The following is a 16,355-nucleotide window of genomic DNA, read 5'->3' on the forward strand; positions in this document are numbered from 1 at the left end:
TGTATACATAACAAAAAAGCTAATTTTAGAAAAGAATATGATTCCATGAAGGGGACAGAATATGTCAGATAATTGGATATTTCAGCAGATCAACGATTCGGAATGCACCTCTGTCTGTTTTCTAAAAAAATCTTTTCAGACCGCAATCAAACTTTTTGAGTGCCTAAGCTGGAGCCTGGGTCTTATATACACTGAATTGATGTGTTCATGGTAGAAGCTACTCAAACGAGGATCAATTTGCTGGACCCATGGTCACAACTCCCAATTGACCTGTTACAAAAGCTTGTGGATTCGATGCCAAACTGATGTACAGCTGTGATGAAAGCCTATGGGTATGCAACAAATACTGATTTGTTCTTCAGATCCCAAAATAGTGATATTCTTATACTCTTAACTTACAAATTACTTTTGATTCAAAAGAATTACTTCTCTCTTGATGTAACATAACCTTGTATAAACTATATGTAGACCTGTACTAAACAGATTACAATTTCATATTTTCGAATTGCCCAATGGCAGTTTTTTCTATTACACACTTATGTTTATGTAATTGTAACTAATGCTTTCTATAAAACATTTTTGAGTGCTACTGCAATAGGACTGTATTTAGACCCATGGTGAGATGTAAGGTGCAGATTGTACACTGCCACTGTTGTGTACTAATACTGTTTTGTTTTGCAGACCACTATACCCAATCTGATGACCCTCGGGACAGCAGCAACAATTCTTAAGTACACTGTCTGATGTGAGCTCATCAGATCAAATAAAAGTGTATTCGAAGAAAACAACTACCATATTTTACAGACTGAAAGGTGCACCTTGATTTACAAGCAGTTTTTAAGGAAAGTACATTTTTACCATTTTTTTATTAGACTGCAGTCAGCCTAAAAATTTCTTAGTTTATACAACGAAAATTACAGGTAAGTTCAGATAATGAATATCAGTGATTTTAAATCTTTCCTCAGCATCATTGTCCTCTTTATATATAAGATGGTCTTAACTACCATTGAGAGCATTATTTATGCTGCCCTTCTTGAAAGATTTAACTATGATATTTTCTCTCACTCCAGATTATGACTGCTTTATTGACTGACACACTTGTTTGTTAGTAGATCATTTTAGAACTCCCTTTGTCATGAATTCATGTTGGGCTTAATGCATCATCCATTTGTTTCATTCCTCTTCCATATACACTTTAAATACACTGAAGTGCCACAGAAACTGGTATAAGCATGTGTATTCAAAGACAGAGAGATGTAGACAAACAGAATATGACCACTGCAGTCGACAGCGCCTATGTAAAACAAGTGTCTGATGCAGATGCATCAGTTACTGCTACAACAATGGTAGGTAATTAAGATTTAACTGAGTTGGAATGTGGTGTTATAGCCAAAGCATGAGTGATGGGACACAGCATTTCTGAGGTAGCAATGAAGTGTGGATCTTACCCTATGACCACTTCATTACAGTGAATATCAGGAATACATTAAAATATAAAATTTCTGCCATTTCTGTGGCTTGAAAATGATAATGCACGAATGAGACTAAGATAAAATGAAGATAATCATTCAACGTGCTGCAGGTTTCTGTTGTGTTGGCACAAGAGCCAACACCGTGTTACCTGAGGAGGCCGAAATGCACGCGTTTTAGCTCACGCAGGCTGGCGTGAGGAGGGAAGAACTATACTGACGTGAGGTCTGGAACGTGACAAGGAATTAGAATTCAGAAAGCGGACGTAATTACTTTGATACTTAACTTTAATCCATTAATGATGAACGTCTCTCTTGACATTATAAGTATTCTGAACAGATAATATTGTGAATCATGTACTAACTGAATATGGTACCTTGCTAGGTCGTGGCAAATGACATAGCTGAAGGCTATGCTAAACTGTCGTCTCTGCAAATGAGAGCGTGAGCAAACAGTGAACCATCGCTGGCAAAGTCGGCTGGACAACTGGGGCGAGTGCTAGGGAGTTTCTAGACTAGACCTGCCGTGTGGCGGCGCTCAGTCTGCAATCACTGATAGTGGTGACACGCGGGTCCGACATATACTAATGGACCGCGGCCGATTTAAAGGCTACCACCTAGCAAGTGTGGTGTCTGGCGGTGACACTACAGTTTCAATGCTGGGCCATCAGAAAGCATCAGCGTGAAAACCATTCAACAAAACATCACTGATATGGGCTTTTGGAGCTGAAGGCCCACTCGTGCACCTTTGATGACTGCACGACACAAAGCATTGTGTGTCCCATTAGCATATCAATACTGACATTGGACTGTTGATGACTGGAAACATGTTGCCTGGTCAGATGGGTCTCGTTTCAAATTGTATTGAGCAGATGGATGTGTACGGGTATGGAGACAGCCTCATGAATCCATGTTCAAGCTGGTGGAAGCTCTGTAATGGTGCGGGGCATCTGCTAGAGTGATAAGGGACACCTGATACATCTAGATATGACTCTGGCAGGGCACAGGTATATAAGCATCCTGTCTGATTATCTGCATCCATTGTGCATTCTGACGGACTTGGGCAATTCCAGCAGGAAAATGACACCCCACACATTCAGAATTGCTACAGAGTGGCTCCGTGGACACTCTTCTGAGAAACACTTCTGCTAGCCACCAAATTCCCCTGACATTAACATTATTGAGCGCATCTGAGATGTCTTGCAACATGCTCTTCAGAAAACATCTCCACTCCCTTGTACTCTTTCTGATTTATGGTCAGCCCTGCAAGATTCATGGTGTCAATTCTCCCCCCACAACTACTTCAGACATTAGCTGAGTCAATGCCATGTCATGGCACTTCTGCATGCTCACTAGAGCCCTACACAATATTAGGCAGGTGTACCAGCTTATTTGGCTCTTCAGTGTAGTGTATATGTCAAGACATCAAGAAGTGTCAATTGTGAAGTAAGTCATCCTGCACTAACAGAAAGCTCTGTATTTAACTGTCTCAATTTCTCTTTAACAGAATTTGACAAATGACTACTAAAGTGATTAGCACATGAAGAGAACTCTTCTCCAATTAAGTGACTTTCCTTCACTTCAACACTCTGTTAATCCATAATTTCATACTAGCCTTGTCCATCCAATCCTTGTCATGTATGTGAACAAAACCTGGCAGTATTTCACAAGGTTTTGACATTGTTTAGCACTTGAAAATGATCACGGGATTAAGTTTAGTACCATCAACACAACACGAAAGAACAACGGTGTAGTGCATTTTTTCATGTTCACCTGTTTTTATAGTTACCGTTTTAGCAAATTTCATGGCAACAATTTTGTTACTTGGCACATCAAGTCTTTATTCACTATTTAACTTAGTTCCATACTGGTTTTCTTTCAATGTTGTATAAAAATGTGATGGAAAGATAATACACTCTTCATACTCTTACAGAAGTTTACGAGATGTTTTGGTGCTGGCTCGCATGCAAAGTCCTTGACACTTCGTAAACCTGTAGAACCAAATATTTTCACGCTTAATATCTGTTAAGTTCCACTGTAGCACTAGCTTACAAGCATGTATTCGAGTCATTGTTGTAGTAAGTCCAGTACAATTTAGATGGTGTGCTTGAATCCATTTCAATACATCATCTTCTAGTTTTGGCCATTTTGTTTCCAGTCCTCTATTCGCACATTTAGCCTTTCTCATGTTTTGCAATTTTTCTTTACTAGCCTGCCAATAGCAAATGGTTTTTTCTTCTTTTGCTGGAGGACTGAAATGCTGCTCAGCTGCTCTGTTTCCATGTTGTTCTGCATATGCTATTACTTCGTATTTATAGCCTTATTTTTTCCATTGTGAAACTAGCTACAAAAGAAAATATTATTCTGTTGCCAATAACACAAATCACTTTCAATTTAAGTTTGCTGGCACTGTAGACTGCAATGACACATCACTGGCTAGACAGTGTTCTGGATTTGTGATTGCGGGGCTTGAGGGAGACACTGTTAACAAGTTTTTGAATCGCTGTAACTCATGTTTGTTGCATCAGTGCACTGCTGCTGCCAATAGAATCCAATGTTGCTAGATAGAAATAGATTTCCTGCAGCATTGAATATATGGCCATTTTTAGGGGAACCAGGAATTTTGACTCATATACTGGACTTGGTATATTAAATTCAAGTATAACACACCTTAATTTTACAGGAAATTTTTTTAAGAAGCAAATGAATTTTATAATCCGTAATATATGGTCTTCATAAGCATCACTGGAAATTAGTTTGAACAAATAACTAAGGTAACTGAAAATTTATCATGCATTCAAACTTTCAAATGCTACAAGTGAGATAGTAATGTGAATCTAACATCAAATGCTCAAGATTGATTGACACTGAACATTTCTCATTTAACACTGAAACACAAACGGATATACATTTAATATTTTGCTCTGGTGAACTATGTTCCTCCCAAGCCAAGAGGAATGCCAACAACCTGCTATCCATTGGGAACACTTTCCTGTGAGAAAAAGCTGACAACTGTGTGGCAGTTTTTAAATTTACATTCATATAACTTTGGTATTAGTATCTTTAAGGAATTTTAGGACCTTTCCAAGGTCAATGCTATGACGGCAAGTACAATTTTTGTCACACATTTAAACATACTCATGAACTGAAACTTCCTGGCAGATTAAAACTGTGTGCCCGATCGAGACTCGAACTCGGGCCTTTGCCTTTCGCGGGCAAGTGCTCTACCATCTGAGCTACCGAAGCACGACTCACGCCCGGTACTCACAGCTTTACTTCTTCTCATTCTGGATACTCATGAACTCATTGACAAACAAAAGATGAATGCAGCCAAAATAAGTGAGGAACTGTAATAAACAAAGGATTCAACAAATAAAATGAAGTGAATATATAGTTTGTCTGGAACTCAACTGGATCCAGGGTATCTAAAATTTTACTAAAACTACTCAATTAATTTGACCAGAGCTTAATATATTCCACAAATCCATACACCAAAAGACAGCATATTTTACACTACACCCTTATCTTTATCCTTAGTGAATGTGTTTTAGGTAATTTTTTGACAAATTAAGTATTATGCAGTGTGATCAAGATATGTCCAGTTTAATTGGTTGTAATTCAAACTTGGTATGTGCTACATAGTGACCTAAAGCACCATGAACATGAGCAGGGAATTATGATCTACTCTGATATGACACACTTGTTTGTGTAGAAATATTTCCTAGTATTTACTTATTTTAACAGTTAAATATGATGGCAGTTTATCATGTTTTCCCGATATACAGGGTGTTACAAAAAGGTACGGCCAAACGTTCAGGAAACATTCCTCACACACAAAGAAACAAAATATGTTATGCGGACATGTGTCCGGAAACGCTTACTTTCCATGTTAGAGCTCATTTTATTACTTCTCTTCAAATCGCATTCCATCCTCCATCGCATGGAATCCCTGATGCGCTGATGCAGCCCTGGAGAATGGCGTATTGTATCCACAATACGAGCACGAAGAGTCTCTACATTTGGTACCATGGTTGCATAGACAAGAGCTTTCAAATGCCCCCATAAATGAAAGTCAAGAGGGTTGAGGTCAGGAGAGCATGGAGGCCATGGAATTGGTCCGCCTCTACCAATCCATTGGTCATCGAATCTGTTGTTGAGAAGCGTACAAACGCTTCGACTGTGAAGGAGCTCCATCGTGCATGAACCACATGTTGCGTCATACTTGTAAAGGTACATGTTCTAGCAGCACAGGTAGAGTACCCCGTATGAAATCACGATAACGTGCTCCATTGAGCGTAGGCTAACGGAACTAAAATGAGCTCTAACATGGAAAGTAAGCATTTCCAGACACATGTCCACATAACATCTTTTCTTTATTTGTGTGTGAAGAATGTTTCCTGAAAGTTTGGCCATACCTTTTTGTAACACCCTGTATAATGTAATATTTATCTTAGAATGTTTCATAAGGTTCTAAAGTAACCAGCATGTCGAGGAACTTATCTCAAGCCAGCCTTCACAAAATCCTCACTAGAGTACCAACTATGCCAGAAGGTATGTTGAGGAAGGACGGTGGGGAAAATACAGAGACAGCACATGAGACACTGGAACTGCTGCTCAAAACTCATTTTCCTCAATATGCTCTGGCGAATAACATTGCCTGAGAACCATTGTCTTTCATGAGTCATGTTCTGGTCTCTCAAGAGAGGAATAGGAATCGGCCAAGGAGTGCGTCAATTTCAGTAAAATTCAACAGGCAGTGGGAACATTCTAAGTGGTCAAGTCACCTGCCCCAGGTGGAATCTTTCCAGCTCTCTTGAAACAAGCATGAGAGAATCTTATGAGTCCTCAGCAGGTTATTCAGGGTTAGCCTATCAGTGGGAGTCATTCCCAGTGCCTGGAGGGCAGTGAAGGTTGCCTTTATTCCAAAGTCAGGGAGAACTGATCATACCAAGGCCAAGGATATGAGACCAATCAGTCTGGTTAATGTACATGTTGGGGAGAGGAGGCTAACTAGGGCTCCTCTACATTCAAATCAACACACATATCAACCAGGTAAATAATGTGAGACAGCTCTCCGTCAATTTGTTAAGAGGGTGGAGAAAGCACTTTGCTTTTAAGAAATAGCCATCTGCATCTTCCTCAACATTGACGGGGTTTTTAGTAACACAACCTTTGATTCCATGGTTAGGGCAGCAGAGATGCATGACCTAGTGGCCACTATGTGTAGGTGGAGTAGGGCCATGCTTAGTGGGAGGCTAGAGGCCACCCTAACAAATGTAAGATGGTAATTAACACCACTACAGGTTGTCCACAAGGAGGACTTTTGTCCCCTTTATTGTGGAATCTAGTGGTGCACAAACTCATTGAGGAACTAAATTCCAGACAATGCTTTTGGTAAGGATACGTAGATGACCTTGTCATAGTAATAAATGGCAAATTTACTGACGCAGTTAGGATTGTGGCACAAGATGCAGTGGACATTGTACAAGACTGGTGCATTAAACAGGATCCAAAGGATTAATCCTAAGAAGATTGCTGTGATACCAATCACGAAGAAGCATATCCAACACTCAAGTTTGGAATCTAAAGCTTTTCGATGAAACTCTACCTGTGAAGGGGATAGTGAAAGTTCTAGGGATAACTTTAGATGAGAAACTACCATGGACCCCTCACATTAAGAGCATCTGTTTCAAGGTGAAAGGTACTCTAGTGATAACCAGAATGGCTTGTGGCAAAAACTGAGACCTAAGACCCTGAGGCATGCACTCGATATACACCACAGTGGTTACATTTAGGATCTCCTATGAGGCCGTATTGTCATGGAAGAAGGTAGAACAGCAGGTTGCTGCTGAGGAGCTTGCTAAGGTGCAGAGACTGGCCTGTTATGCCATAACAGGCAGAATTAGTAGCACATCAACTGCTGGGATGGAAGCCATGCTGGACATGGCTCCACTATGCCTTTGTATGCACCAGATGTTGCCTTGTGTTAACCCAGACTCAAAACTGGTAAAAACTGGCTCTCCTAGGGATACCCAAAGTCACACACTAAAATAGTGATTGAGGCCAATATAGGAATGGCTGGGGATATGCTGCCTGACTATATAATAGCTCGCAACTGCTTCAATAAGCCTTACAATATACTAACTGGAAGCAGCGAGCAGTGGGGAAAAAACAGTTCAACACCATACAGGGGGAATTGTCTGGTTCCCTGATAGGTCAAAATCAGATTAAAGCGCTGGGGTTGGGGTGTACGTGGTTCAGCCAAGACTGGAGGGCATCATCTCTCTAGCAAAACTGGTCTCGGTATTCCAAGCAGAAATTACTGCAATCAGGGTGTGTGTGGAGGAGAATATACATAGGTGCTACAAGGACTATAGTGTCTACATCTATTCAGACAGCCAGGCAGCCCTGAAATCATTGGCAGGTCCTGCAACAAGATCTAAGATTATTGCAGAATGTCATAGGGCTCTGGTGGAGCTAGGGGGGAGCAATAGGATAAACCTTATGTGGGTCCCTGGGCACTCAGGGACTGGTGGCAATGAACAAGCCAACAGATTGGCCAGGATGGGGGGCAAAGACTCCATTCATTGGACCGAAACCTGTGCTGACAATCATCAGGGCTATGATCAAACTATGGAACTAGCTTAGAAGACAGCACATAGAATACTGGACCAAGTTCTATAAGCAAAAACATGGTAAGGTAATGATGCCAAAGCTGTGTTTTAAAAGAAGCTCTGTAATCCTGGGCTTGAACAGGAAAGCGATTAAACTCATGGTTGGGCTGATGACCAGCCATGGGAATTTCAAAAAACACCTGCATACAATGGGTATAATGGAAGAAAACCCTAAATGTATCATCTGTGATGAGAGTGAAGAAAACACATTACACCTAATCTTCGAATGCACAGCACTGGAGAGCAAGAGAGAGTTTTCAGGGCAACTACAAGTGAGGAAATTATGTCTAACAGAGAACTGGTAAAGGGACTCCTTGCACTATCTAAGGGCTCTGGTTGGCTTTACTACATATACAGGGAACAATACCGCACAACAAACTGTTTCAGTACGGGCAGTGCCAGGTTAGATCAAAGCTGTCTTTGACTGGATTTGATTTTGGCAGGGAAGCTATCATCCTTATTGAATTTGTGTTTAGGTATTTTTTTGACAAATTAACTATTTTGCAGTGTAATCAAGATGGGTCCACTTCAATTGGTTGTAATTCAAACTTGGTATGTGCTGCATAGTAACCTACAGCATGATGTAAATGACCAAGAAATTATTATCTCATCTGATATGACAAATTGTTTCCATAGAAATATTCCCTTGTAGTTTCTTATTTTAACAGTTTCATATAATGGCAGTTTATCATGTTTTCACTGATATTTAATGTAATATTTATCTTAGAATGTTTGGTAAGTTTCTAAAGTGACCAGCATGGGAAGGTGCTTATTTCAAGTTGTTTAGTTTCAGCAGAAACAATGTACTTCCAATCTTTGTCATTTTAATTAACTTTTATAAGAAGCTTTCAAGATGACTAGAATGGTATGGTTTCTCGAGGTTTTAAATAAGCAGTGCTGCTGTGCCTCAGTCTTTCATAATATATTTATGTTTCTCACATAGTCTGGGCTGGTGAACAATTACTGTTAATTGTGCATAGATTTTTTCGGTAGTTGAACACAAGTCTCCGGGCAGCCAACCAGTTGTAACTATTGGGCTCTCTAAAATTGTATGGATGGTGGGATTTTGAGCAAAACATGACAATTTTCCCATTTTCACATTACATTCAATTGTTGTACATTTTTGTGACTGACAAACTTTCACTTTGCACAACTGATAGCGCTGTTTTATGCTGAACTTTGATAGACAGTGACACAGCGTCTAAGATGAACTTATATTAACACATAGTTGGAACTTAGATCTTAGTTCTGATTTCGCAGTAGCTTATGTAACTGGGGAATCTGTCAAATACTTTTAATTTTTCACATAATTGAACTGCATTATCTTCAGTCTGAAGTGTTCAAACTTACTATGTGAACCTATATGATTCAGTTTAATGATTTTAAGTATGGCCATTTCTATTTTTCTGTCTTACATTGATAGTATACCACTGAACTTAAATTTGCCACATTTCCTTATTGTTTAGTTTTCACTGCATTTAAATCCCATTTAAACAACTTGTTTAACCATACATTAACTTTTGCAATATATGCCTAGATTCAGATTTTGGCAGTCAAGCAACACCTAAAAGTATTATGTAGACAGCTGGCGCTTTTAATAGGGTAGATACTCAGTGGTGCATGGCCTTGACCAATGCATGGGACTGTAGAGGTACATTCCAACATCAGCTTTGTTCACTAGCCTGAAACTCAATAGATCATAGGACCTATTTCAAAACATTAACATTATGCATCTTGATTGCAGTCCAGCTACTGACACTGTGAGCTGACTCCTTACTGAGAAATTTCAATCACCATCAGTGACCCTACTGGCACACAAACTGAAGATAACCAACACAAGGCCAAAATATTCAATTTGCTCATCCAAATCTATTTCATCATGCAATATTGTAATGGGGTTCTTCCTTTCAGTACCAGCATCAAAATCAAAATGACAGATTTTGAGACGGTCAATTTCTGTTGATTTTCTACTGTATAATCACTTAATAGAAAAGAGACACCTGGACCATATGAGATAGAATTTTACTTTCTACAGCTAGAATTCTAGAATTCTACAGCTATGTACTGACTTGACAGAAAATCCTAAGAAGTTTTGGTCTTATGTTAAATCAGTAAGTGGCTCGGAAACAGCATATCCAGACACTCCGGGATGAAGATGGCATTGAAACAGAGGATAACACACGTAAAGCTGAAATACAAAACACCATTTTCCACAGCTGTTTCAGAGAGGAAGACCACACTGCAGTTCCTTCTCTAAATCCTTGCACAAACGAGGCTGACATGGAAACTTATTTCAAAGGAATAGAAAAGCAACTGGAATAACTCAACAGAGAAAAGTCCACTGGACCTGACGGGATACCAATTTGATTCTACACAGAGTATGCAAAAGAACTTTCCCCCTTCTAACAGCCGTGTACCGCAGGTCTCTAGAGGAACGGAAGGTTCCAAATGATTGGAAAAGAGCACAGGTAGTCCTAGTCTTCAAGAAGGGTCGTCGAGCAGATGTGCAAAACTATAGACCTATATCTCTGGTGTCGATCTGTTGTTGAATTTTAGAACACGTTTTTTGCTCGTGTATCATGTCGTTTCCGGAAACCCAGAATTTCCTCTGTAGGAATCAACACGGATCCCGCAAACAGCAATCGTGTGAGACCCAACTCGCTTTATTTGTATCGAATGCCTTCCGGAAGTCAAGGAAAATGGCATCAACCTGGGAGCCTGTATCTAATATTTTCTGGGTCTCATGAACAGTTCTGCATCCGCAGCTCGTGGTCGCGCGGTAGCGTTCTCGCTTCCCATGCCCGGGTTCCTGGGTTCGATTCCCGGCGGGGTCAGGGATTTTCTCTGCCTCGTGATGACTGGGTGTTGTGTGATGTCTTTAGGTTAGTTAGGTTTAAGTAGTTCTAAGTTCTAGGGGACTGATGACCTCAGAAGTAAAGTCCCATAGTGCTCAGAGCCATTTGAACCTTGAACAGTTCAGCACTGTCACCCAATAAAGTAAGAGCCTACAGAATATCAGACCAGCTGTGTGGCTGGATTGAAGAGTTTTTAGCAAACAGAACACAGTATGTTGTTCTCCATGGAGAGACGTCTACAGATGTTAAAGTAACCTCTGGCGTGCCACAGGGGAGTGTTATGGGATCATTGCTTTTCACAATATATATAAATGACCTAGTAGATAGTGTCGCAAGTTCCATGCGGCTTTTCACGGATGATGCTTTAGTATACAGAGAAGTTTGAGCATTAGAAAACTGTAGCGAAATGCAGAATGATCTGCAGCAGATAAGCACTTGGTGCAGGGAGTGGCAACTGACTCTTAACATAGACAAATGCAATGTATTGCGAATACATAGAAAGAAGGATCCTTTATTGTATGATTATATGATAGCAGAACAAACACTGGTAGCAGTTACTTCTGTAAAATATCTGGGAGTATGCATGCGGAACGATCTGAAGTGGAATTATTATATAAAATTAATTGTTGGTAAGGCGGGTACCAGGTTGAGATTCATTGGGAGAGTAGTTAGAAAATGTAGTTCATCAACAGAGAAGGTGGCTTACAAAACACTCGTTTCACCTATACTTGAGTATTGCTCATCAGTGTGGGATCCATACCAGATCGGGCTGACAGAGGAGATAGAGAAGATCCAAAGAAGAGCGGCACATTTCATCACATGGTTATTTGGTAAGCGTGATAGCGTTATGGAGATGTTAAGCAAACTTAAGTGGCAGACTCTGCAAGAGAGGTGCTCTGCAGCGCGGTGTAGCTTGCTGTCCAGGTTTTGAGATGGTGCGTTTCTGGATGAGGTATCGAATATATTGCTTCCCCCTACTTATACCTCCCGAGGAGATCACAAATGTGAAATTAGAGAGATTCGAGCGCACTCGGAGGCTTTCCGGCAGTCGTTCTTCCTGCGAACCATACGCGACTGGAAGAGGAAATGGAGGTAATGACAGTGGCACATAAAGTGCCCTCCGCCACACACTGTTGGGTGGCTTGCGGAGTATAATGTAGATGTAGAATACCACTCATATTACAGTGAACTTGTTCCTCCTCTAACAGCAGCTTATCAAACATCTCTGAGGCTATGAAAGTTTCCTAGTGATTGGAAGAATTCACCAATCAATCATATTCTCAATTAGTGTCACCTGACAGATGCACATTATCATACCAAAATGTAATGTGTGCATCAATAATGCTGTATGGCACACTTTGCAGTTTTTAGGAAATCAACAAAAACCATTAATAATAATGTAATAGCACATATGTATTGTTTGCGGATGCGGTCTGTTGAAAATAGATGGCTGTGATTTTTAAAATTGCACTAAGGATAGGTTTTAGAAAACAAATAACTATTAAAACAAAAAACAGTGTATAGCAACTGATATACAGCATTACTGCAGATTGTATTCTGCTGTAGTGATAAGGTTACCTGGAATCTGAAAGTTTTAAATAAGAAAATTATAACAAGATACAAACTAATATTTATTGTAAACTGATTAATTTGGTCTTGAAAAGGTAATAGAACATGAGTTTGTTATCAAGTTGAGACCCAAAGCTGGCACATTACACTCAGAGGCATTTTATTAAAATGTGCAATGTGCCAACTATGTTGATTTCATGTATTTCGTCACATCCAGTAGATTGCTTTTCTTCTCCTTATGAGAGCAACCAAAAAACGAAAGGCAACAATTTTTTTTTCACTTCATGTTAACAACCATGTGTCACAATAAAATGTCTTTCACATGGATGAAGCATGCTGATGCCTCAAGGGTCATCACTGCATAGCTTCAACCAGAGCACACCAGTAACTTTCGAAGAAGGTGGTGTTTTGAGAACCAGCTCAATGAATCCTATGCCCTTGAAGTCTTCCATCATCTCCTGAATGGTCAATTTTGAAGATTCTACAGAGGCCTAAGCTATGACATACTTCCATTCTAAAGGAGCCATAACATTTGACACTTTCTTTTTTCAATCACTGTGAAGTTCCTGTCACAGGGTAGGAAACTATGACTAACATAAAAACTTTTTATGTATTTCTCCACAGTACTTTCAGTTGGACAGATAGAAATGTAGTGCTAAAACTCTCCAGTTAGTGTGCAGCCCAACATGGTGGTCAGACCATATAATTAGTTTGTGTTCAAGTATCACAAATTTAATCAGACAGGAAACTATTTTGGCTGAACCATACCTTGCATCAGATCCATCCCCTAAATTTACTGTGTTAGTTAAGTACCAAACTGATGAACCACGAAATTATACAATGGCAGCTGTCTCTGCCAGAATACCATGGAATTTGCCGAAGTATGACAAAATAGAACCTGTTGTAGGTCCACACATGTAGCCATTTCTGTATTTTTAGCAGTTTGTATACTCAGAACTTAAGTCAGTTATGTCATCCAAAATCAATGTTGTGCATTTGTATCTCATCTGAATCTGCTGTCATAAAGAATCGATATATTCTGCAGAGATTGAGATTGTGGTACAGACATTTTTTCAAAGATTTATTCCTACTTTGAGAAACTCAAACTGAGTTCCTGAATCAGAGATGCGTCATCATTTGTTATGGCATTTGGCCTACACAAATACTTTTCTCAACCACCTTCAGGAGTTGTAACTCCACTTTCCAGTTTATGTTGAAGAGAAAGTTTTCATTGCTGGATGATACAGAATATGCCAAGCAATGTTTTCTGACACACTTCTTTTGACTGGACTTCATATTTGAAAGTAGCTTGTTTCCATGAAGTACCGTCTGTCTTACCTTACCTTCTGTCTCCCTGGCACGCCTATTTACATGGAGTTTATCAAGTAAACTGTCTTTTCCTTGTGTATCAAGGCATGGTATTCTTTGTACAGCTTTAACTTAATTTACATATTTATGTCCTAGAATACTCCCTTTGAACACACTTCAGTATTGTGTCCATGATCCTGAGTCATGCTGTCAATATTACTAGCCAATATTCAACTGAATTATCATACTCCAAATTCTCTTTTAATAATATAGCACTGTGTATTCTAATTTTTCATCAATGATAAAGATAGAACTGTAGTTAGTTTTATCCCTGTTACTTATTTTTACTGTAATATTGTCAGAAGATGCATATAAGGCATGTTATTAGAGCCATGTACTCTACAGGGCACACATGCTGCCATTCAGGATGTATGTTACATATACAGGGTGTTACAAAAAGGTACGGCCAAACTTTCAGGAAACATTCCTCACACACAAAGAAAGAAAATATGTTCTACATCTACATCTACATCCATGCTCCTCAAGCCACCTGACGGTGTGTGGTGGAGGGTACCCTGAGTACCACCTTATGTGGACATGTGTCCGGAAACGCTTACTTTCCATGTTAGAGCTCATTTTATTACTTCTCTTCAAATCACATTAATCATGGAATGGAAACACACAGCAACAGAACGTACCAGCATGACTTCAAACACTTTGTTACAGGAAATGTTCAAAATGTCCTCCGTTAGCGAGGATACGTACATCCACCCTCCGTCGCATGGAATCCCTGATGTAGCCGTGGAGAATGGCGTGTTGTATCACAGCCGTCCACAACGCGAACACGAAGAGTCTCTACATTTGGTACCGTGGTTGCGTAGATGAGAGCTTTCAAATGCCCCCATAAATGAAAGTCGAGAGGATTGAGGCAGGAGAGCATGGAGCCCACGGAACTGGTCCGCCTCTACCAATCCATCGGTCACCGAATCTGTTGTTGAGAAGCGTACGAACACTTCGACTGAAATGTGCAGGAGCTCCATCCCGCATGAACCACATGTTGTGTTGTACTTGTAAAGGCACATGTTCTAGCAGCACAGGTAGAGTATCCCGTATGAAATCATGATAACGTGCTCCATTGAGCGTAGGTGGACGAAACTAAAATGAGCTTTAACATGGAAATTAAGCGTTTCCGGACATGTCCACATAACATCTTTTCTTTATTTGTGTGTGAGGAATGTTTCCAGAAAGTTTGGTCATACCTTTTTGTAACACCCTGTATATATCCTCTAATCAAACCAATCCAGCATTATTTCACTCACTTGCATTGGTGGCAGTTTTGCAGGAACTACCTTTTCTTTTGTGACTTATGTTGTAATCCAGCATCTTGAAGTCTTTTTCTCTTAATATCCTGCCAATTACCCCAAGTTAATTTTCCTTTTCTGTGCATTATTTGCACTATTCAAACCACTTGCTGTAAGCATCACCTTGCTACACTATGAAATTCTTGTAACACCTTGCAAGCAGACAAGATGGTGGTCATTTCACACTGTGGTCACATTGTGTCCTTCAGTACCCTGTCTACTGGTTCCGCATCTGCCTCACTGTTGATGCAACTTGCCTTGTGTGAACCAAAACATGACAGAATGACCAATAATTCTGCCTCATTTGAAAACACACACACACACACACACACACACACACACACACACACACACACACACACACACACACACACATATTCCACCTTGTGAGACTGGCAAGGAATAGTGGCACTCACTGTTGCTGTTTCATATGACATCTCTGCACTGTGTGTTGTGTAACACTGACCTGTCCTATCACACAAAAGAGGGTAATACGGGGGCTATATGCTCACCCCATCTCTGCCATTTAAATCACATATTATGTTTCTACTGCTCTATAGTATTCTTATTGTGGCATGGTGTAGACCACTGCTTCTGAATGTGTTACTTTTTAGAAATTGTAGTGTATGACAGGAAGTACATGAAGTCTGGGAACACTTTCAATTATTTATTGCACAAGAACCAAACACTGCACAGATATCATACATGTGAAATTTTGAAGGGAAACACCAAAATGTTTTTTTATGTATACTGCCACAGCATAGTTTGGTAATCTGCCAATAGTTGGCACTAGTTCCAAACATGTCAAGTTAAGGTGTGGAGGGAGCTTCCCGTGTGTTGGAGTTTGACAAAAACCAAGTGTGCTACAGCTTTTCAACAGATGTTTACAACCAAGTACAGTAAGAAGCCACCAACGAGGAAGGCCATTTACCACTGACACAACAAATTTGTTATTACTGGTTGCTTTTGCCCGGCAAAGAGAAGTGGACATCTCAGTGTGAGTGAAGTGAATGTGTAGTGTGAATTCTTGCCATATCCATCCCAGCAAGTCTCTCATACAATTACCGTATTGATGTCTGCTGGGTCACTCCTGGTTCACATATTGAGTGTTTCTTTCCA

Source organism: Schistocerca nitens, chromosome 8, assembly GCF_023898315.1.
Source record: "Schistocerca nitens isolate TAMUIC-IGC-003100 chromosome 8, iqSchNite1.1, whole genome shotgun sequence".
Taxonomy (NCBI): domain Eukaryota; kingdom Metazoa; phylum Arthropoda; class Insecta; order Orthoptera; family Acrididae; genus Schistocerca; species Schistocerca nitens.